Source organism: Amblyomma maculatum, chromosome 1 (genome assembly GCF_055883805.1).
Source record: "Amblyomma maculatum isolate TAMU_Amacu chromosome 1, ASM5588380v1, whole genome shotgun sequence".
Classification (NCBI taxonomy): Eukaryota; Metazoa; Arthropoda; class Arachnida; order Ixodida; family Ixodidae; genus Amblyomma; species Amblyomma maculatum.
In genome coordinates, this window is record NC_139344.1 from 63,543,040 (window position 1) to 63,564,208 (window position 21,169).

A 21,169-nucleotide genomic window follows, 5' to 3' on the forward strand; every position below is an offset into this window, starting at 1 on the left:
TGTTGTTTTCAACACAGTTTTTTTGCACGGCGACGTACGAGTGCGACCCTTCAGGGTTGAAGATTTCCGGGACGCCCTGGCCAAGACTGGTACGCTCCCAGACGTGGTGGCCTTGGGGGCCTACCAAATAAACCATGTCTGGGCGGTGACCTTGAGCAGCTCTGAAGCAACCAAGCGGCTGCTAGCCTTCAAGGAGCTTCTAGTGAAAGGCCGACGGTGTATCATCATTGACCCGGAGGATCAACAGGTGAAGCTACGGCTCCACTGGATGTTGCATGGCGTGGCGGATGAGGATATCAGAACTGCTTTTGGGGCTTTCGGTGAGGTGACCGAAGTTACCCGTGAGCGGTGGCGCGTCCAGGGCGTTCACGAAAAGGGCTCAACAACGAGAGCCGTACTCCTGAAGTTGAAGCCAGGGATGAAGATAGACGACCTACCTCATCAGATAAGAGTTGCAGGGGAGTTGGCCCTTGTTGTGGTGCCTGGGCGGCCAATGCAGTGCCTGCGCTGCCGCGGGACCGGTCATGTGCGCCGGGAATGTAAAATTCCGCGGTGTTCGACATGTAAGCGTTTTGGCCACTCCGAGGAAGATTGCGTACGGACGTATGCAGTGGCCACTGCACCGACAGCGAGGGCGGACATGACGGAGCTCCAAATGGATGTCGCAGAGACAGAAGAGGCCGCAAAGGGGGTCGGAGAAGCTGAAAAGCTAACAGCAACTACAGGCATGTTAGTGCCCCCGGGGGGCGGTGACGAGATAATCAGTAGGCCAGACAAGGAAGTCACGCTACCGAACAACGGACCGTCAGAGGAAGAAAGGGTGAGCGATGCCGAGAGCTCAAAAACTGAACTTCCGGAGTCTGCGGGCCGACAGGAAACCCTTGAAAAGAGCAGCGGCCGAGCGACCAACGTCCAAGGCCCTGCGAAGCGTGCCCACGACGAGAGCACAAGTGAGTTAAGCAAGGCAGAGGCAGCTAGCAACGACGAGCCGCCGATAAAAACGCCAATAGGGAGGAGGGCGACCTTCAAACCAAGACCAAATGTCTCGACGGACAGGAGAGCTGCCGAAAAGCCGCCCCTGTCACAAGGTCTGCCAGTCCAACCTCATGGCTCTGGCGTCAACGAAAGCGTCTAGCGCCATGCTAGACGTGAGAGGTAAGCACCATGCTCTTGGCCTCTTTTCACTCTAAGAAAATGGCTTATGAACTGTCACTAAAGATTGCGACCCTTAACGTGAGAGGTCTAGCAGCGAAAAGGAAGCAGAGAAAAGTCCTGCGCCTTTTAAATGAAAATGACATCGATATACTTGGAGTTCAAGAGACAAAAGTCGAGGGTGAACAAGAGACCGAGGGCATGATGCAACGTTTCACGTCGCGGTTTTACGCAGTTGTCAGCCATGCAGTCGGCACATCTGCTGGATGCGTCCTGTTTGTGAAGAAGTTGCCGGGTCTTGTAGTGCAGTCGCATGCTTCTTTTCAGTCGGGTCGGGGTGTGGTCCTCGATTTTAGTTTTTGCTCGGCTGAGTGGCGTGCTGTTTGTATATATGCACCTACGATAGTTGAGGAGAGGGCTGCTTTGTTTGATTTTGTTGAAGGGTATTTAAACACGGATAAGCAACTTGTCTTTCTGGGAGATTTCAATTGTGTACTGAGCTCCGGTGACAAAACTAGTCATCGTACATTTAGGGATCGTAGCACAGAGGTACTTTCGCGCTTGATTGACGAGTTTGCACTGGAAGACGTTGCAGAGTGTCTCACGAGCGAGCAACGGGTTCAGTATACTCATTTTCAGGGTGCTAGCCACGCCCGCCTTGACAGGATTTATGTGTCCGCAGAACTGGCCCCAAAATGCCAGGAGTATTATGTTTTGGCGGTAACGTACTCAGATCACTGCATGGTTCAGTGTACAATTGGAGCAAGAAAGGGAGGTAGCGGTTTTAATTGGGAATTGTGGAAGTTAAATAATAAACTGCTGAATGACGAGCAATTCACGAGACTAGTAGAAGAAGAAATTGGTAAGATTTGTCAGGAGGACACCCACGAACTGGGTCAAGAATGGGAACTCTGTAAGCAACAAATTAAAATCAAAGCTATAGAAAAAGCCAGCTGCATACGGTTTCAAGAAGAACAAAATGAAATGCATTTAAGATCTTTGCTAGATAAATTGTTAGCCCTGGAGTGTAACACGCCAGGGTTATACATGGACGACGTTAGAAAAATAAAGCAAAGACTTCAACTGAATGACGAAGACCGTTATCGCGGAGCACTGGTGCGTGCGAGAGCGGAAAAATTGGCCATGGGTGAGACGCCGACAAAAAGATCGTTGGGAATAGAAAAAGCAAATGCAAGGCGAAATCACGTGGCAGAGGTAGATTGGGCAGGACGCACAGAAACTGATAACGAAGGAATCGCGAAAGCTTTCCGGGAGTATTATGAAGAGCTATTTTCGTCCCGAGAGGTTAATTTGGACCGTTTTAAAGAATCCTTTCTTGACGCGATGCCAAAAATTGATGAAGAACAAAAAGAAAGACTGGAGCGGCCAATAAGCGAACAAGAAGTGCAGCAGGCAATAGAAAATTTAAACCCAGGGAAATCACCCGGGCCTGATGGCCTGAGTGCGGCTTTTTATAAAGCGTTCAAGGGACAGCTATCTCCTTTGTTGTGTGCCTTGTTTAATGATGCGTATGAACTGCAGGCACTGCCTGCGTCTTTCGGATCGTCGCACACAGTACTTATTCCGAAAACTGACCAACCAGATAAGCTTAGGCAGTTGTCGTCTTACAGGCCCATAGCTCTGACAAACGTTGATTACAAGATTTATATGAAGGTACTTGCGGGCAGATTACAAACGGTTATATGCGAACTAGTGGGCCCTCACCAAACGTGCGGTATCAAAGGGCGATCTATCTTTCAGAACATTCACAAAGCGCGAAGTGTGCTTGAATGCTGCGATGCAACTCATGCATGTGTTGCGTTACTGCAGTTGGACTTGGAGAAAGCTTTTGATTGTGTGGCACATACTATTCTGTTCAGTATATTAGACTATGTTAATGTCGGCTCTGTTATTCGAGAGGGAGTGGCCTTGGCGTACCGTAACTGCACTACGAGATTAATTGTCAATAAGTCACTGGGGGCCCCCATCAACGTACGACGTTCGGTGCGCCAAGGTTGCCCCCTCAGCCCTCTTTTGTTCGGCATTTATATTGAAACATTGTGTTTAAGCATCCTACAAAACAATGACATTGATGGTTTTCGACTGCAGGAGTCAGAAGTCAAATTGCTGGCTTACGCAGACGACGTTGCGGTTTTTTGTGTGAATAAGCCGAGTATAAAGAGGGCAGTGGATGTGGTAAAACATTTTAGCAAAGTCACAGGGAGTAAAGTTAACTGGGGTAAGTGCTTGGGATTTTGGCACGGAGAATGGCAGCTGACCCCCGACACTTTCGCTAATGTGTCGTGGGTTACAACGCCTGCAAGGTACTTGGGTGTGCCCTTGGAATTCTACAAGGAAAGCGAGCCATACTGGCTAGAGCAGGTCAGAGAAACCCGTGAAAAAGCGGAGAAATGGAAAAGCGCTCAATTATCAATATTTGCAAGAGCCGCAGTTTGCAACCTGTTTTTAATTAGTAAGTTATGGTATGTAATGCAAGTGTTGCATTGCTCCCGTGTAAATGTGCAAAAATTGCATCGAGTTTTTGCGGTGTTTGTTTGGGCCTCGAGTTGGGAGAGGTGCAGTCGGACAAATTTGTTCCGGCAGGTGAAGCATGGAGGGCTTGGTCTGGGTCATTTGTTTGTGCGACAGATTGTCAACCGGTTTATGTTTTTTAGGGATGCCAGTGATCCATTCCTGCGCACAGTGTGTCAACAAAGACTTGGTCGAGCGTTGCCTGATTTCGTAGTTTATACGCAATGTATGCCGGGATCTCTTTTTGGATTCTTTAGGGAAATTGTTTTGAGCGTGAAATTCTTAAGCGCACGTTTTTCGAAAGAGTATTTAAGTAATGTTAACAGGAGAACATTATACAAGGATGTTTGTGAAGTGGTGTTCCCGGTGCCCTTGTACCGAGCTTTATACTATGGAGGCACAGGAAGTAATGTATTAAAACGCGTAAAGAAAATGCAAGTTGCTACGGGAGCTAAAACTTTTTTCTTTATGCTACATACCGGTACTTTGAGTGTAAAATCATTTATGGAGGAAAAGGGTATTTTCCTACCGTGGGGGGCCCAATGTCTCATCTGCAAACAGCCAGAGACAATAGATCACGTGTTTTTGCATTGCTGGGAGGGGGTATATTTGTGGGATGTTCTGCAAAGGACAATTAAAAAACAGTTGCCACTTGATTCCCATGGCATTAGGTATTTGCCATTGGATAACCACGATGATATGCCGTTAGACCAGGTTATGTTAATGTGCCTCCACAGTATATGGCGCGCACGAATGGCTGGTTATCACTGCGATCCAGATGCACGGCCAGCCCGCATGTATTTCCGTGAAAGTGTGCAGCGATGGCTCGACGTGCTTAAATTGCAACCATGTGCTCCTGAGTGGCTGTCAAAGCTGGAACCTTTGACGGTGCTCAAGGAATTTTAAACGTGACAATGCCTGCCCCTCAGTGGGTGTTAGGCAACGCTAGCTACCTTTGTGTACATATATTATTCCTTTTTTTCCTGTTGTTTTGAGTTCCAGTGCGGTGTATTTGTGTCAAAGTCAGGCAATAAAGAAAAAAAAAAAAAGGGGGTATAGCTCAGAGGTAGAGCATTCGACTGCAGATCGAGAGTTCCCCGGTTCAAACCCGGGTGCCCCCTTCGCGATTGTTTTATTCTTCTACTAGCGCTGTTTGTGTTCTTTATAGTAGCAGCGCGAGCCCTTGCCCTACGTGCTGGGGGTATAGCTCAGAGGTAGAGCATTCGACTGCAGATCGAGAGGTCCTCGGTTCAAACCCGGGTGCCCCCTTCGCGATTGTTTTATTCTTCTACTAGCGCTGTTTTTGTTCTTTATAGGAGCAGCTCGAGCCCTTGCCCTACGTGCTGGGGGTATAGCTCAGTGGTAGAGCATTCGACTGCAGATCGAGAGGTCCCCGGTTCAAACCCGGGTGCCCCCTTCGCGATTGTTTTATTCTTCAGCTAACGCTGTGTGTGTTCTTTATAGCAGCAGCTCGAGCCCTTGCCCTACGTGCTGGGGGTATAGCTCAGAGGTAGAGCATTCGACTGCAGATCGAGATGTCCGGTTCAAACCCGGGTGCCCCCTTCGCGATTGTTTTATTCTTCAGCTAACGCTGTGTGTGTTCTTTATAGCAGCAGCTCGAGCCCTTGCCCTACGTGCTGGGGGTATAGCTCAGAGGTAGAGCATTCGACTGCAGATCGAGAGGTCCCCGGTTCAAACCCGGCTGCCCCCTTCGCGATTGTTTTATTCTTCTACTAGCGCTGTTTGTGTTCTTTATAGTAGCAGCTCGAGCCCTTGCCCTACGTGCTGGGGGTATAGCTCAGAGGTAGAGCATTCGACTGCAGATCGAGAGGTCCCCGGTTCAAACCCGGGTGCCCCCTTTGCGATTGTTTTATTCTTCTACTAGCGCTGTTTTTGTTCTTTATAGGAGCAGCTCGAGCGCTTGCCCTACGTGCTGGGGGTATAGCTCAGTGGTAGAGCATTCGACTGCAGATCGAGAGGTCCCCGGTTCAAACCCGGGTGCCCCCTTCGCGATTGTTTTATTCTTCAGCTAACGCTGTTTGTGTTCTTTATAGTAGCAGCTCGAGCCCTTGCCCTACGTGCTGGGGGTATAGCTCAGTGGGATTCTACTTCCGGCCGCCGAGGCGAACGGACGTGCCATCATGTGCTCCGACGGAGCGGTAACAGCGGCCCAGCTGGGTCGCGGAAACAGGATTGCGGACTTACCGGACCAGGATTATCAAGTCATTTTGCCTCAACTGCCATCAGGTCGGAATGTTTTAAATACTGTTTTTCTGCCTGCCGATGTGAGATGTCGGCCGTATCGCGTGGAAGACTTCCGCGATGCGTTGGATAGTCTGGATATGCTCCCTGAGGTGATTGCCTTGGGGGCGTACCAGATGAATCACGTCTGGGCGCTTACATTCAAGAGCGGAGACGGGATGAAGAAAATGTTGGCCCTGCGTGATTTCAAGGTGAAGGAACGACGATGCGTCATCATCGACCCAATGAACCAGGACTTGAGGCTAAAGTTGCACTGGCTTGTCTACGGTGTCCATGACGACGACGTGCGATCTGCCCTGGCACCTTTTGGGAAGGTAACGGACATTTCGAAAGAAAAGTGGCGTGTCAGTGGCGTTGCGGACAAAGCATCAACGACAAGAGTAATTGGGCTCAAGCTGAAATCCGGTGTTTCGGTGGATGACCTCCCGCACCAGCTCCGCGTAGCAGGCGAGTTGGCTCTGGTTGTAGTGCCGGGCAGAGCTCCGCTTTGTCTCCGGTGCCGGACTGCGGGGCAGATTAGACGCGAGTGTCGTGTTCCTCGTTGCACCCGATGCAGGCGCTTTGGTCATCGGGAGGACATGTGCGTTAAAACTTACGCGAGTGTTACTGGACCACTGCAACAAGAGGACGCTTCAGACCTCATTATGGATGAAGCCGACGCCGAGGAAGCAGCGAAAGGGAGGCTAGAAGTGTCCACGCGATGCCCTAACGCGTCTTCCGAAAATTCTGAAGGCTCCACGCAGGCCGCAAGCCGCGACACGAAAAGCCAGTCACTTGCTACACAAGTAAAGACGCCTTCGGAGGCTGCTGAGAAGTCCTCCGAGAGCACCTTGTCGGAGGGCCAGCCAGACGAACACACCCAGGACGGCATGCAGTCACCTGAAGTTACGAAGGCTGCGTCTAGTAGTGACCGAAGAGCAGCGTCAGCCGCAGGCAATGGAAGTCAGCGGGAGCCGATGGAATTAACTGTGAACTCAAAAAGAACGCACGGGGACAGCGTGGGAGCAGGAGACGGCCTTGACTACACTAACAACGAGGGACCGCCCCCCAAAGCCGTCATGCCACGGCGACCTAGCTTCAGACCGAAGCCAAACATCTCCCTCGACCGGAATACGGTCGGGACACCGCCCTCGTAGCAAAGAGCGATTGTGAAGTTTGTGCACAAGGAACTGGACAAACCCTTCAAGGTGCTTCGACCGAGAAGCAAGGCCTCTTCGCAGTGGCTACGGGCTCAACCAAAAAAGCAAGTGCACATGCTCAACTGCTTCCCAGACTGCCGTGGTAAGCGCTGTGCGGTCCTTTTGTTTTGCAATTAAATGGCAGTAAACCTCCAGTCTGCGTTACGTATAGCCACCTTAAACGTTCGCGGAATGACAGCGAGGCGGCGGCAATATCAAGTTAGTCGGCTATTTCTTGAAAACGAATTGGACTTAGTCGCTATACAAGAAACGAAGGTAGAAAGTGAAGAACAAACGGACCGCATGGTGCAACCATTCAGAGATAGGTACAATGTATGTGTGTGTCATGCTGTTGGCAATTCGGCAGGATGTGTTATTTTTATTCGCAACAGTCTGGGCATTGTCGAGGAGGCAGTCACAGTGTGCCCTTCTGGACGCCTGATTGTTGTTGACTTTTCCTTCTCTAATTTGAAATGGCGTATGATATGCGTCTATGCACCTAATAAGGAAGGGGAGCGTAGGTTGTTCTTCGAGCAGCTCGAACAGCATTTGAAGGGTGAAAGATGTGTTGTTATGGTGGGTGACTTCAATTGTGTATGTATGCCTGAAGATCGCGTAAAACTTCAGCCTGTGAAGGACCCCAGCGCACACTTATTAAGGACGTTAACCACAGAGTATCATCTAGAAGACGTTGGTTGGCTTCTGTCACCTAATGGACAATGCCAGTACACCCATTTCCAAAGAGAAAGCCATGCGAGGCTAGATCGTGCATACATTTCCCTAGAACTCGCGCCTCTGTGCCGAAGTTATGAAGTTAAGCACGTGTCTTTTACAGATCACAGCCTAGTAGTTTTTTGCATAGGAGCAAAGGAAAATAAATCTAAATTTAACTGGGAGCTTTGGAAATTTAATTTTAAACTTTTGGATGATGAGAGCTATGTGAACGAAGTAAAGGAAATGTTCAACGCACTGTTTGCGACGAAATCAGGGGACTGGATGAGTGAGTGGGAAAGTTTTAAGAACAATATAAAAATGAAAGCAATAGAAAGAGCAACCATTTTACGACATGTCAGTAAAGAGAACGAGCAAGATCTGCACCGTCAACTCAACTTGTTGCTGAACCTAGATAGCGGGACGCCTGGATTGTGGTCGAAGCAGATTAAAGAAGTTAAGAAAAAACTTGAGCTTATCGATGAAGAAAGATATAGGGGAGCTATTGTGCGAGCACGAGCAGAGCGATTATGGGTTGGCGAGACACCGAACAAGCGCTCACTCGGTGACGAGAAAAGATACGCGGAAAAAAACAAAATTAAAAAGATACTTCACCATAACGAAGTTGCAACAGAATGCGAGGTTATCAAAGAAGTGTTTGCAGAGTACTATAGTGAGCTACTTGGGCGGGCTAAGCAAAGGAAAGAACAATTCGAAAGTCAGTTTTTGCAGACCATGCCCAGGCTTGAGGATGAAGTTAAAGCCAGGCTTGAGCAACCAATCAGTGTACTTGAAATTGAGCAGGCTATAGAAGAAATAAGCGCTGGAAAATCACCCGGTCCTGACGGATTAGGGGCTGCTTTTTACAAGAAATTCAAATCAGAAGCCAGCAGGGCATTGTACTGCGTAATAAAGGAAGCATACCATGTTAAACAAATGCCGCCATCTTTCAAAGCTTCACATATTGTCTTAATTCCTAAATCAGATGACGCAGTCAAATTTCTATCGGTGGAGTCCTATCGGCCTATAAGCCTCACAAATGTGGATTATAAATTGTTTATGAAAGTGTTGGCAAGGAGGGTGCAAGGTGTCATTAAACAGTTGGTAGGTCCACACCAAACGTGGGGCATTAAGGGCCGCACTATCTGTACGAATGTACACACAGCAAGATGCGTTTTAGAGTGTTGCGATGCAGACGGAAGACATGTAGCAATGATGCAGCTTGACTTGTCAAAAGCATTTGACAACGTTTCACATGACGTCCTTTTCACCATTTTAGAGCATGTAAATATCGGAAGTGTTATCGTAGATGGAGTCAAAATGGCATACGCTGGGTGCTCTACCCGTATTATTGTAAATAAAAGTCTTACTGACGCAATAGCCGTGCGATCGTCAGTGAGGCAAGGATGTCCATTGTCCCCTCTTCTATTTGCCTTGTATCTAGAGCCCTTTTGTTTAAGCCTGATTAATAATGAAAGAATCCGTGGATTCAAGCTACAAGCATCTGAAGTGAAAGTACTTGCGTACGCGGATGATATTGCCATTTTCTGTGTGAACCGACAAAGCGTAAGTGAGGCAGTCGAGGTTGCTGGCGGCTTTTGCACCGCAACTGGCTGTGAGATTAACTGGGAAAAATCGGCTGGCTTTTGGCATGGTAACTGGTACGAAAGACCGGAAACGTTTGCAAACATGCGATGGACATCGTTGCCTACGAAGTATCTGGGTATGCCACTTGATAGCTATCAAGATAGCGAACAGTACTGGCGTCAAGAGACAGAAAGGGTCAGGGAAAAGGCGCAAGGCTGGCAAGGCCGTAATTTGTCCATGTTTGCCCGCGCGACTGTCTGCAATCTTTTTTTGATATCCAAGGTGTGGTTCGTACTCCAATTTTTGTTCATGAAACGCACAAATCTGCAAAAAATTCACAGAGTGTTCGCGGTTTTCATTTGGGGGGCAAGTTGGGAACGTACTAGTAGGACGAATTTGTTTCATTCTGTTTGTAATGGTGGATTAGGCCTGTCTCACCTGTTTTTAAGACAAATTGTGTCGCGATTTATTTTTCTGCGGGACCAGAAAGACTACTTTTTGCGCACAGTAATGCAAGTGCACTTAGGCAATGCCTTACCTGAATTTATTGTTTCATCATGCAATGACGGTGGACGCGCAGTAACTGGGTTTTGGCGAGAAGTTGTACTTGCAGTACAAATCTTAAAGGCTCGATTTTCCCTTGAGTACTTAAGTTCAGTGCAAAGGAAAAAACTGTACAGAGACCTACTGGATACAATGTTGCCAACACCCAGGTACCGAACAATATACTGTGGAGGCCCAGGAAATGATGTTTTAAAGAGAGTTAAAAAGATGAATATTAAGCCCAGCATTAAAACCTTCTTCTTTAAACTTCATACAGGCACGCTCCCAGTTAAGACTTGGTTAGAGGAAAAGGGAATATTCGTTCCATGGACAACTAACTGTATATTATGCAAGAAACCAGAAACAATAGATCATGTATTTATTGATTGCTGGGATCCAGTCTTCTACTGGGACATCTTGCAAAGGACTCTAAAGAAAGACCTACCAATAACACCGTACGGAATCCGTTTTCTACCAATTGAAAACGATGGAGACATTCCTTATGATCTAATCATGGTTCTGGGGCTCCACAGCATATGGCGAACAAGGATGGCTGTTAGGCACGCCGATGTAAACGTCCGTCCAGTCAGGGAGAATTTCATTGAAAGCATTTTGTACTTACGAGATGTTTACCGTACATTGCCAGAACCTCCAGACTGGATTGGCGTCCTAGATGAACTTGTTCATTTTAAGAAGTTTTAAGCATTCAGGCTGACCACGGCATGGTCACCGTGTTTTATCTATATATATTTGCAGTGTATTTGTCAAAGCAGGCAATAATAATAAAAAAAAAAAAAAAAAAAAAGGGGTATAGCTCAGTGGTAGAGCATTCGACTGCAGATCGAGAGGTCCCCGGTTCAAACCCGGGTGCCCCCTTCGCGATTGTTTTATTCTTCAGCTAACGCTGTTTGTGTTCTTTATAGTAGCAGCTCGAGCCCTTGCCCTACGTGCTGGGGGTATAGCTCAGTGGTAGAGCATTCGACTGCAGATCGAGAGGTCCCCGGTTCAAACCCGGGTGCCCCCTTCGCGATTGTTTTGTTCTTCTACTAGCGCTGTTTTTGTTCTTTATAGGAGCAGCTCGAGCCCTTGCCCTACGTGCTGGGGGTATAGCTCAGAGGTAGATCATTCGACTGCAGATCGAGAGGTCCCCGGTTCAAATCCGGGTGCCCCCTTCGCGATTGTTTTATTCTTCTACTAGCGCTGTTTGTGTTCTTTATAGTAGCAGCTCGAGCCCTTGCCCTACGTGCTGGGGGTATAGCTCAGAGGTAGATCATTCGACTGCAGATCGAGAGGTCCCCGGCTCAAACCCGGGTGCCCCCTTCGCGATTGTTTTATTCTTCTACTAGCGCTGTTTTTGTTCTTTATAGGAGCAGCTCGAGCCCTTGCCCTACGTGCTGGGGGTATAGCTCAGAGGTAGATCATTCGACTGCAGATCGAGAGGTCCCCGGTTCAAACCCGGGTGCCCCCTTCGCGATTGTTTTATTCTTCTACTAGCGCTGTTTTTGTTCTTTATAGGAGCAGCTCGAGCCCTTCCTACCGTTGCTGGGTGTATAGCTCAACGGCAGTAGCGAGATCAAGGTGAGAGAAGCTTTGGGCGGATGAAATGCCAACCAAATGCGCTCTTTCAGATGAAAAGATATACGCATGTCAGAAAGAAATCCGCCAGCTAGCTTTAAGTGACAACATTACGTCGGACAGAAATGAAATTAAGCAAGGCATTGCCGAGCACTTGAAAGAAATTGTAAGTCATTCACGAGACCTTAAAGATGAGTTTTAAAAAGAATTCCTCCCACTGATGCCAAAGCTTGACGAAGAAGTGAAGACTGAGCTAGAACAATCAATTACACGAAGTGAGATAGAATGTGCAATAAATGACCTAGCTTCCGGGAAAGCACCTCGGCCTGATAACTTAGGGGCCATTTTCTATAAAACGTTCTGCTCTGAGCTAGCCCAATTTCTTTATCATGTCATTAACTAAGCGTATGACCGTAAAAGACTGCCTTTGTCCTTCACAACTTCACATATTGTGCTAATCCCAAAGAGCGATAATGCTCAGAAACGTTTGTTGCCAGGGTCATATGGTCCAAAAACTCCTTGCTAATCTCGATTATAAAATATTCACCAAAGTTCTTTCAAGGCAACTTCAAGGCGTTATTAAAAAGTTGGTTGGGCCATACCAGACTTGTGGCATTAGAGGCCGCAGTATCACGACAAATGTTCACGTGGCTCGAAGCGTGCTCGAGTGTTGTGACGCGCTTGGCGGTCACGTCGCGATGATACAGCTTGACCTTGCATAAGCAATTTCTCTGTATACTTGAGCACACGAACGTGGGCAGTGTCATTGTCAAGATGGCTTACAAAAGATGCACAACGCGAATTATTGTTAACGGCGAGCTCACTTATAGCTTGTGCGTGCTGTCGTCGGTGAGACAGGGATGCCCGCAATCACCACTGCTGTTTGCCGCTTATCTTGAACCACTCTGTTTGGCCATTGAACATAATGCGTGCATTACAGGATATAGGCTGCAGGAAGCAGAAGTTAAAATTCTGGCGTATGCCGATGACATCGCGGTGTTTTGCGCAGACAAAGCGAGTATTACAGAGACAACTAATGTGGTCGAAATTTTTGTGATACGACCGGAGCCCAAATAAACTGGGATAAGAATCACGGCTTCTGGCACGGCGATTGGGTAGACACACCAGAAACGTTTTGTCGGCTGACCTTGTCAACCTTACCAACACAGTACCTAGGGATGCCCCTCGGAAATTACCACGAGCCTGAACCGTACTGGGCATAGCAGGCATTGAGAGCAAAGGAAAAGGCTGACGGGTGGCAGGGCAAGCAACTTTCCCTGTTTTCAAGAGCCACTGTCTGCAACCCTTTTCTGGTATCAAAACTATGGTACGTCATGAATGTGTTGTGTGCTGCAAGGGTGAGCATTCAAAAGATACATCAGGTTTTTGCTATTTTTATCTGGGCCTCGACTTGGGGGGGGGGGGGGGGGGACGGTCCAGTCGAACTAATTTGTTTTTGCCTGTCAAGAAAGGTGGCGTTGGCTTAGCTCACTTGTTTTTGCGACAAATCGTGTCGCGCTTTGTTTTTTTACGTGATCAAAATGGTACCTTTCTCCTCACAGTTATGCAAATAAGGCTGGACAAATTTCTCCCTGGATATGTCGTTTCGACTGTTCATAATATGTGCGGAGATGTGAGTGGGTACCTGCGTGAAGTAGTTTTGTCGTACACGCCTTTGAATGTACGTTTTTTCCAGCAGTACCTGTCCGCTGTTACAAGGAAAAAACTCGATAGGGACCTTGTAGACACCACGTTACCTGTACCTTTGTACCGTTCCACACATTGCGGAGGCCCCGGACACGGCCACAGCGCCTATATTCACAGGTTGACACAATAAATTCTGGCAGTGCTGTCGTCAAGCGGGTTTGCATCACTGTGCGCAGAAATGGGTCCCTCTGATCTCTCAAGAAAAGAAAGCGAGATACAATTTTTTTAACAAAAAGGTGGCAGAGGCCTAAACCGCCGTTGCGGACAGAATGAAACAATTTTGTGCGGCTGGTCCTTTCCCACTTTCCGCCCCAGATGAACACTGGAAAGACTCGGTGAACATTCTATAGATTGGTTCGCTTCATGAACAAAAACTGTAAAACATACCACAATTTAGCTACCATAAAGAGTTTGCATACCGTTGCATGAGCAAACATCGACAGATTGTGACCTTGCCATCCTTGCATTTTTACCTTGGCTCGGTCCGTTTCCTCATTCCAGTACACTTCAGTTTCCTTTCTAGGGGCACGCCAAGGTACTTTAGTGGCAGGGCTGTCTATCGCATGTTCGCAAATAGTTGAGGTGTTTCATTCCAATTCCCATGCCAAAATCTAGCAGACTTATCCTAGTTGATTTGACAACCCGTTTTCTTACAAAATTCTCCCGCTACTCGCACCACTTCGTTTATGCTTTCTTTATTTTCACAAAATACTGCGACATCATCCGCGTAAGCTAAAACTTTCACCTCGGTTTTTCCCAGTGTGAATCCTCGGATCCTTTCATTATTGACTAAGCTTAAGCAGAAAGGCTCGAAGTACAACGCGAAAAGCAAGGGCGACAACGGACAGCCCTGCCTGACAGATGATCGCACAGCCACAGCTTCAGTAAGGTGTTTGTTAATGTTATGCCGGGTCTTGCACCTTGAGTAGGCCATTTTAACTCCATCAAATATAACAGTGCCTACGTTAACATATTCTAATATGGTGAATAGGACCTCGTGGGAAACGTTGTCAAACGCTTTCGCAAGGTCTAACTGCCACATTGCAACATGGCTCCCGAAGGTATCACAACATTCCAAAACGCTTCTAGTAATGTGAACATTGTAGCAGATCGTGCGCCCTTTAATTCCACATGGTTGATGGGGTCCTACCAGTTGCTTTATTACACTTTATAACCTCCTTGCCAATACTTTCATGAAAAGTTTCTAGTCAACGTTGGTGAGGCTTATAGGTCGGTAAGACCCCACCGACAGTAATTTAACAGGGTCCTCATTTTTCGGTATTAGCACAACATGAGCAATTCGAAAAGAGGGTGGCAACTCATTCATTTCACATGCTTCTATCAAAACTCGATGTAAAGCCTCGCTGATGTCTCCTTTGAATTCCTTATCAAATGAAGCGACTAGTCCATCGGGTCCAGGAGACTTTCCCGCACTCAGCTAATAGATTGCTTTTCAGCTTCTAGCACACTAATTGGGGCTGCAAGTCTAACTTTTACATCTTCGTCTAATTTAGGCATATGCTGCAAGAAATGAGGACTAAAACCGTTTCCTTTTAAAACAGACGCTTGGGCAAGTTGGTAATCCATTCAGGGTAAACAGCGCAAAAAAGACGAGGACGAACGAAGTACACAAACGAGCGCTTTTCTTTTATTTTCTTGAGCGCCAGTAGATCACGATAGCGCTCCACAAATGCTCTATCTCAGCCTGGTCTGACGTAACTGCATTATTGTACAGTATTTGGCCGATGGTGCTTTTTTCTGCGTAGCAATTTTCGTCACTTAGCGCCCCTTTGTTCGGCGTTTCGCCCATCCATAATTGTTCTGCTCGCGCACGTAATATAGCTCCCCTGTATCTGTCTGCGTCGATACGTTCCAGCCTACTCTTGACGTCCCTTATCTGTTTCGTAAGCATGCCAGGCTGCACTTTCTATGCTTAGCAATAGATCGAGTTCACGTTGAAGCTCTTTTTCATTCTCTTTTTTCATTCGATGCAACACAGACACCCTTTCTAGTGCCTTAATTTTAGCCTCAGCCTTGAAATTTTCCCAACCCTCTGCCCAGTTTCCAGAGCTAGTATCCAGGAGTTTCTTTAACAATTCATTTACTGTGTTGACATAAGTACTGTCATCTAGCAGTTTAACATTGAGCTTCCAAAGTTCCCAGTAAAATTTGTTGTTTTTTTTTTTTCGCTCCAATGTTGAACATTACTAAACTGTGATCGGTAAAAGATACATATTTTACCTCATAATTTTTGCATAGGGGTACAAGCTCCAAGCTGACGTACGCGCGATCAAGCCTTGCATGACTTCCACGTTGGAAGTGAGTGTACTGCACTTGTTTGCCAGATGTTAAAATGCACCCGACATCTTCTAAGTTATATTCTGAAACCAGCCTGCTCAATACATATGCACTCTGGTCAGTTACAGCTTGCCTCCTAGCGCGATCTTCAGACATGCACACACAATTGATGTCACCAGGTACAATTAACATTTGTTCACATTTAAAGTACCACCTCTAGCTGTTCAAAAAATATCCTTCGGTCACTTTCCTTGTTCGGCGCGTATACACAAACTACTCACCACTTCAGGTTAGAAAAGGAAAACTCAACTACAACCAATCGTCCAGATGCACACACTGTGACTGTCTCTTCAACTATGCTCAAGTTATTTCGTAATAACACAGCACATCCTGCCGAGGTACCAACTGCATGGCATACACAAACATTGTACTGAGATCTAAATGACTGCACCATGCGGCCCGTTTGCTCTTGGTTCTCTACCTTTGTTGCTTGTATAGCAACCACATCTATATCATTTTCAAGTAGAAGCCGGCTGACTTCGTACTGTCGCCGTCTGGCTGCCAAGCCCCTGACTTTTAAGGTCGCTACACGTAGCGCCGACTGAAAGTTTGACGCCATTTCAAAGCAAAACAAACGGACCACACGGTGCTTACCTCAGCAGGTTGAAACTTTGGTTTCCAGGCGCCCGTGGAGCAAGTGACGCCTATGAAGTCACCGCGTCTCTGGTACAAAGCCATTTTTGGTTGTTGGCAGTTCCTTTTCGTCCCCTCAGTCTGCTGGCCCCCGTTACTACGGAGGCTGTTCTTCGGCCGTTTTTGGCCGGCGGAAACATTGGGCTTTGGTTTAAAGGTATTACGGCGAGGCATCGCAGTCTTCTCTGGCGGCTCCTCGCTAACCGTCCCATTCAGGCTGTCTTCTGTCCCTGCGCTCTCGCCGTGCCTCCTCTTCCCTGCTGCGTTCCCAACTACTTACATTAGTTCCGACTGACTCTCATCGTTTGCCGCTGCTGCGACGCTGTCGTCCTTCCCTTGAGCAGTTGATGCGCTCGCCTTGTCGACGCCGTCTTGCTTTCGTCCTTCCTCTCATCTATCTTCAGAGTTGGTCTCAGCTGCCTTTTCAGGCGCAGTCTGCTGAGAATCCGATAATTAGCCGGACTTTTCTCCCGTCCCATTGATTACTTCCTCGACATCAGCTTCGTCGATGATGTGTTCCGAAGATTCTTCCGAACCTCCCGGCCAAGCTATGCTTGCGTAGGTCTTGACGCAAGCCTCTTCGTCGTGACCAAAACGTCTACACTTGGTACAACGAGGCACACGACACTCGCGCCGGATGTGACCCGTAGATCGGCAGCGAGGGCATAGCGGTGCTCTACCAGGTACGACTAGCAGGGCCATTTCACCGGCAATGCGCAGTTGGTGTGGCAGACCTTCGACAGACACCCCTGGCTTCAGCTTGAGTCCAATAAGCCTCTTCGTCGTGTTCTTGTCGGTAACTCTATGCACCCGCCACATTTCCTTTGAAATGTCGGTCACTTTTCCGTAGGGCACTAAAGCCGCACGGATGGCTTCGTCGGGCATGCTGTACAGCACCCAATGCATCTTTAGCCTGATGTCTTGGTTTGACGGGTCAGTTATCATGCACCGGCTTCCTTTTACAGTCAGCTCTTGTATTGCTAACATTCTTTGTATTTATGTTCCATCCTTGAAGGTAAGCGCCCATACATGATTCATCTGATACGCCCCCAAGGCGATAACCTCGGGGAGCAGAGGAGCGAGCGCATCTCGAAAGTATTCAACGTGGTACGGCCGACTTTTTACATCGGCATGCAAGAAAATAATGTTCAAAACAGTACGACCTGATGGCAGCTGCGGCAAACCCACTTGGTAGTCCTGGTCCGTAGAATCCAAAAAAACCTGTTTCCGCGGCCCTGCTAGGCCGCTGACACCGCTCCGTTGGAGCCCATAAAAACACGTCCTCTCGACTTGGCGGCCGGAAGTAGAATCCTCTGAGCTATACCCCCCGCACAGAGAGCAAGGGCTCGAGCTTCTCCTATAAAAACTAAAACAGAGCTAGCAGAAGAAAGAAACAATCGCGAAGGGGGCACCCGGGTTTGAACCGGGGACCTCTCCATCTGCAGTCGAATGCTCTACCACTGAGCTATACCCCCAGCAAACTGAACAAGGGCTCGAGCTGCTCCTACAAAGAACAAAAACAGCGCTAGCAGAATACAACAATCGCGAAGGGGGCACCCGGGTTTGAACCGGGGACTTCTCGATCTGCAGTCGAATGCTCTGCCACTGAGCTATATCCCTTTTTTTTCTTTATTGCCGTGAAACACAAAACAAAAATACACATGACAAAACACGTCAAATACACTTGAGCTAATGCGTACGTGGCTAAAATCTTTTCAAGTGCACTAACTCATCAAACAGACAATGCCATTGTAGTGGATACTGCTGCATGCTGAACGTTTCGCGTATATACACCGCAATTTCAATGAAGTTTTCACGTGCAGATCGTGTATCTATATCTGCATGACGCACCTGCATTCGTGTTTTCCACGAACTATGGAGGCCAAGGAGCATAATTAAATCCTAACGTGCATCATCGTTCTGCACTGGTAGGAATCTGATATCGTACGGAGTTAAGGGAAGTTGCTTATTAATTGTCCTTTGGAGGACGTCCCATAGAAAGACAGCATCCAAAACTAAGAAAACGTGTTCAATTGTTTCCTTTTTTTTGCACAACAGGCAATTTGTTGTCCATGGGACGAAGACACCTTTATCATTCAGCCAGGGTTTAACAGGGAGCGTATTAGAGTGAAGTTTGAAAAGGAAAGTTTTACCAGATGGCCTCACGGGCATCTTCCTAACTGTTTTCAAAACGTCCTGCCCTGGGCCTCCACAGTGTAATGCCCGGTAAAAAGGCACAGGCAGCATCACGTCAATCAGACCTTTATACAGTTTTTTTCTGGGAACATTGTAAAGGTAATCAAAAGAAAACCGCACTTCCAGCAACTTGCACGAAAAAACAACCTCGCGCAGGTAGCCAGTCACAGTACCAGGCATGTTTTCACATGACACAATCCATCCAGGTAGCAGCCTCTGCAATCGCACTTGCATCACCGTTCTTAGAAAGGTATCTTTTTCATCACGGAGGAATATAAATCGCGAAACCACCTGACGCAAGAACAAATGTGCAAGGCCAAGCCCGCCCCTTTTAAAAGAAATAAACAAATTCGTCCGGGCAGTTTTTTTCCCATGTGGGTGGCCAAATAAAAAAAACAGCAAAAAGCGGTGCATTTTCTGAATTGAGGTTCGTGAGATACACAACACACTTATGAGGTACCACAGCCTCGAAATAAGAGAAACATTGCAAATAGAAGCGCGCGAAAACATTGACAGTGGCCTTCCTTGCCACGCATCCGCTTTTTCTTTCGCTCTCGACGTTTCTTCAATCCAGTGCACGTTGGGATCGTTGGGATCTTGATAACATTCTAAAGGCATGCCTAGATATCGCGTTGGGAGAGCAGACCATCGCAGCTTACAGAAGAAATCAAGTGCCACGTCCCAATCACCGTGCGAAAATCCAGAGCTTTTCTCCCAATTGATCTTACATCCGGTTTGATCACAAAATGTTTGGACGACGCCCGTGACTTCACAGATGCTCTTTCTGGTTGCACAAAACACTGCTATGTCATCAGAGTATGCTAGCATTTTCACGTGTGCTGATTGCAGCTTGAACCCTAAAATGCGATCGCTATCAATGATGGCCAAGCAAAGTGGCTCTAAAAACAGTGCAAAAAGCAGGGGTGAGAGCGGGCAGCCCTTCCTTACCGATGAACGTACTGGGATGCTGTCAGTCAGTTCACCATTCACTATAATACGGGTCGTGCAGTTCGCATAAGCCATTTTAACACCCTCCACTATGACTTCACCTAGGTTAGAAGGCTCCAAAATGGCAAAAAGAATTTCGTGAGAAAAACGGTCAAAGGCTTTCGCCAAATCTAACTGCATCACGGCTATCTAACCCCCGAGTGCATCAACACATTCTAGTACGGTTCTTGGGACATGTATATTCGTGGCAATGGATCGACCCTTGATGCCACACGTTTGATGAGACCCAACCAATTTCTTTATTACGCTTTGCAGCCGTTTTGCTAAAACCTTCATGTACACCTTGTAGTCAACATTGGTGAGTCTAATCGGTCGATATGACCCCAAAACAGTCGTTTCGCCGGATCATCTATCTTGGGTAGTAGAACAATGTGCGAAGTAGAGAAAGACAATGGAACAGTATTACGTTCATGAGCTTCAGTGATTACACAGAGCATAAACTGAGCCGCATACTGCTGGAAAGCTTTAATGAAGGCAGCGCTTAGCCCATCCGGCCCAGGGCCCTTCCCAGGTGTCAGGTCATCTATTGCAGATTCTATCTCCTGCAACGTTATCGGTGTTTCTAGGCGCGCTTTACTTTCGTCATCCAGTGCAGGCATCAGTCTTAGAAAATTTGTTTGAAAGCCGCTTACCGTCTGAAGCTTAGCGCTAAGCAGTTCTTCGAAGTGCTCTGCTACCGCACGCTGAATATCTTTAGCATCTTCAGTGATATGGACGGCATACCTTATCCTCCTTATTTCTTTCTGGCAGGCGTATCTTTTCTTGCCTGCTAGCGCTCGTTTTGTTGGCAGTTCTCCTGCCCAAAGTTTTTCAGCCCTCGCACGTTTGACAGCCGCTGTGTATCTTTTGCTGTCGATTGTTTCCAGCTCACTTTTAACCTCTCGTATTTTACTGGCGAAATGCCCTGGCACAGAACTTTCCATGCTAAAAAAAAACTGGAGTTGTTCATTCAGTCCTTTTTCTTTTTCTTTCTCTTTATGCTGCACCTTAGTGCTCTTTTCTATCGATTTCAATTTGACCCACTCTTTGAAGCTGTCCCATTCCGCTGCACAACTTACTGGTCGCATAGCAAGACGATTTTCAAACTCGGTCTTAACTTCCGTAAGGAACTCTTCATCGGCGAGAAGCTTGGAATTCAGTTTCCATAGGTGCCAGTTAAAGCGCGATATCTTTCCTTTCCTACCAAACACTGCACTCACGAGACAATGATCACTGAAAGACACAGGTTTGACCGCATATGCAGTACATAGGGAAACAAGATGAACCGAGGCATACACCCTGTCCAATCTAGTATGGCTATCTCGCTGAAAGTGCGTGAACTCTGGCTGGTTTCCAGTGGAGAACACACTACGGACATCCTCAAGGCCATACTCATGCACAAGTGCATTCAACAGCTCGGAGCTTCTGTCTCTTCGAGGTTTACACTTCGCCGCTCGGTCCACAGCTGCGCACACACAGTTGTAGTCACCAAGTACAAGCAAGATTTTGTCGGTCTTCAACCACAATTCAATAGACTAAAAAAAAAAACGATTCACGTTCGCATTTTGAATTGGGAGCATACACACACACAACACGCCACCATAAATTACAGTAGGTAAAATCAGTAACCAAAAGCCGACCACTTGGACAGGCAGAAACGGATTTTACGCTTACTGCCAGCGCGTTACGTATAAATAAAAGGCATTCATCCGATACACCAACAGAATGGCATACACACACATAAACGT

General features: G+C 47.3%; 13 non-coding genes across 13 annotated transcripts; 11 read left to right on the forward strand and 2 right to left on the reverse strand.

The window, feature by feature from the left end:
• The first annotated feature begins 4,733 nt into the window (after positions 1-4,733).
• TRNAC-GCA (transfer RNA cysteine (anticodon GCA)) lies at positions 4,734-4,805 on the forward strand. The gene has a single exon. It is a non-coding gene; the product is annotated as a tRNA-Cys (tRNA).
• A 76-nt stretch (positions 4,806-4,881) lies between these two features.
• On the forward strand, positions 4,882-4,953 carry TRNAC-GCA (transfer RNA cysteine (anticodon GCA)). Its single transcript has one exon. It is a non-coding gene; the product is annotated as a tRNA-Cys (tRNA).
• Positions 4,954-5,029: 76 nt separating this feature from the next.
• Positions 5,030-5,101, forward strand: TRNAC-GCA (transfer RNA cysteine (anticodon GCA)). The gene has a single exon. It is a non-coding gene; the product is annotated as a tRNA-Cys (tRNA).
• A 222-nt stretch (positions 5,102-5,323) lies between these two features.
• On the forward strand, positions 5,324-5,395 carry TRNAC-GCA (transfer RNA cysteine (anticodon GCA)). Its single transcript has one exon. It is a non-coding gene; the product is annotated as a tRNA-Cys (tRNA).
• A 76-nt stretch (positions 5,396-5,471) lies between these two features.
• TRNAC-GCA (transfer RNA cysteine (anticodon GCA)) lies at positions 5,472-5,543 on the forward strand. The gene has a single exon. It is a non-coding gene; the product is annotated as a tRNA-Cys (tRNA).
• A 76-nt stretch (positions 5,544-5,619) lies between these two features.
• On the forward strand, positions 5,620-5,691 carry TRNAC-GCA (transfer RNA cysteine (anticodon GCA)). The gene has a single exon. It is a non-coding gene; the product is annotated as a tRNA-Cys (tRNA).
• Positions 5,692-10,769: 5,078 nt separating this feature from the next.
• TRNAC-GCA (transfer RNA cysteine (anticodon GCA)) lies at positions 10,770-10,841 on the forward strand. Its single transcript has one exon. It is a non-coding gene; the product is annotated as a tRNA-Cys (tRNA).
• Positions 10,842-10,917: 76 nt separating this feature from the next.
• On the forward strand, positions 10,918-10,989 carry TRNAC-GCA (transfer RNA cysteine (anticodon GCA)). The gene has a single exon. It is a non-coding gene; the product is annotated as a tRNA-Cys (tRNA).
• Positions 10,990-11,065: 76 nt separating this feature from the next.
• TRNAC-GCA (transfer RNA cysteine (anticodon GCA)) lies at positions 11,066-11,137 on the forward strand. The gene has a single exon. It is a non-coding gene; the product is annotated as a tRNA-Cys (tRNA).
• A 76-nt stretch (positions 11,138-11,213) lies between these two features.
• Positions 11,214-11,285, forward strand: TRNAC-GCA (transfer RNA cysteine (anticodon GCA)). Its single transcript has one exon. It is a non-coding gene; the product is annotated as a tRNA-Cys (tRNA).
• A 76-nt stretch (positions 11,286-11,361) lies between these two features.
• On the forward strand, positions 11,362-11,433 carry TRNAC-GCA (transfer RNA cysteine (anticodon GCA)). Its single transcript has one exon. It is a non-coding gene; the product is annotated as a tRNA-Cys (tRNA).
• A 6,208-nt stretch (positions 11,434-17,641) lies between these two features.
• On the reverse strand, positions 17,642-17,713 carry TRNAC-GCA (transfer RNA cysteine (anticodon GCA)). The gene has a single exon. It is a non-coding gene; the product is annotated as a tRNA-Cys (tRNA).
• Positions 17,714-17,786: 73 nt separating this feature from the next.
• Positions 17,787-17,858, reverse strand: TRNAC-GCA (transfer RNA cysteine (anticodon GCA)). Its single transcript has one exon. It is a non-coding gene; the product is annotated as a tRNA-Cys (tRNA).
• Positions 17,859-21,169: the final 3,311 nt, after the last annotated feature.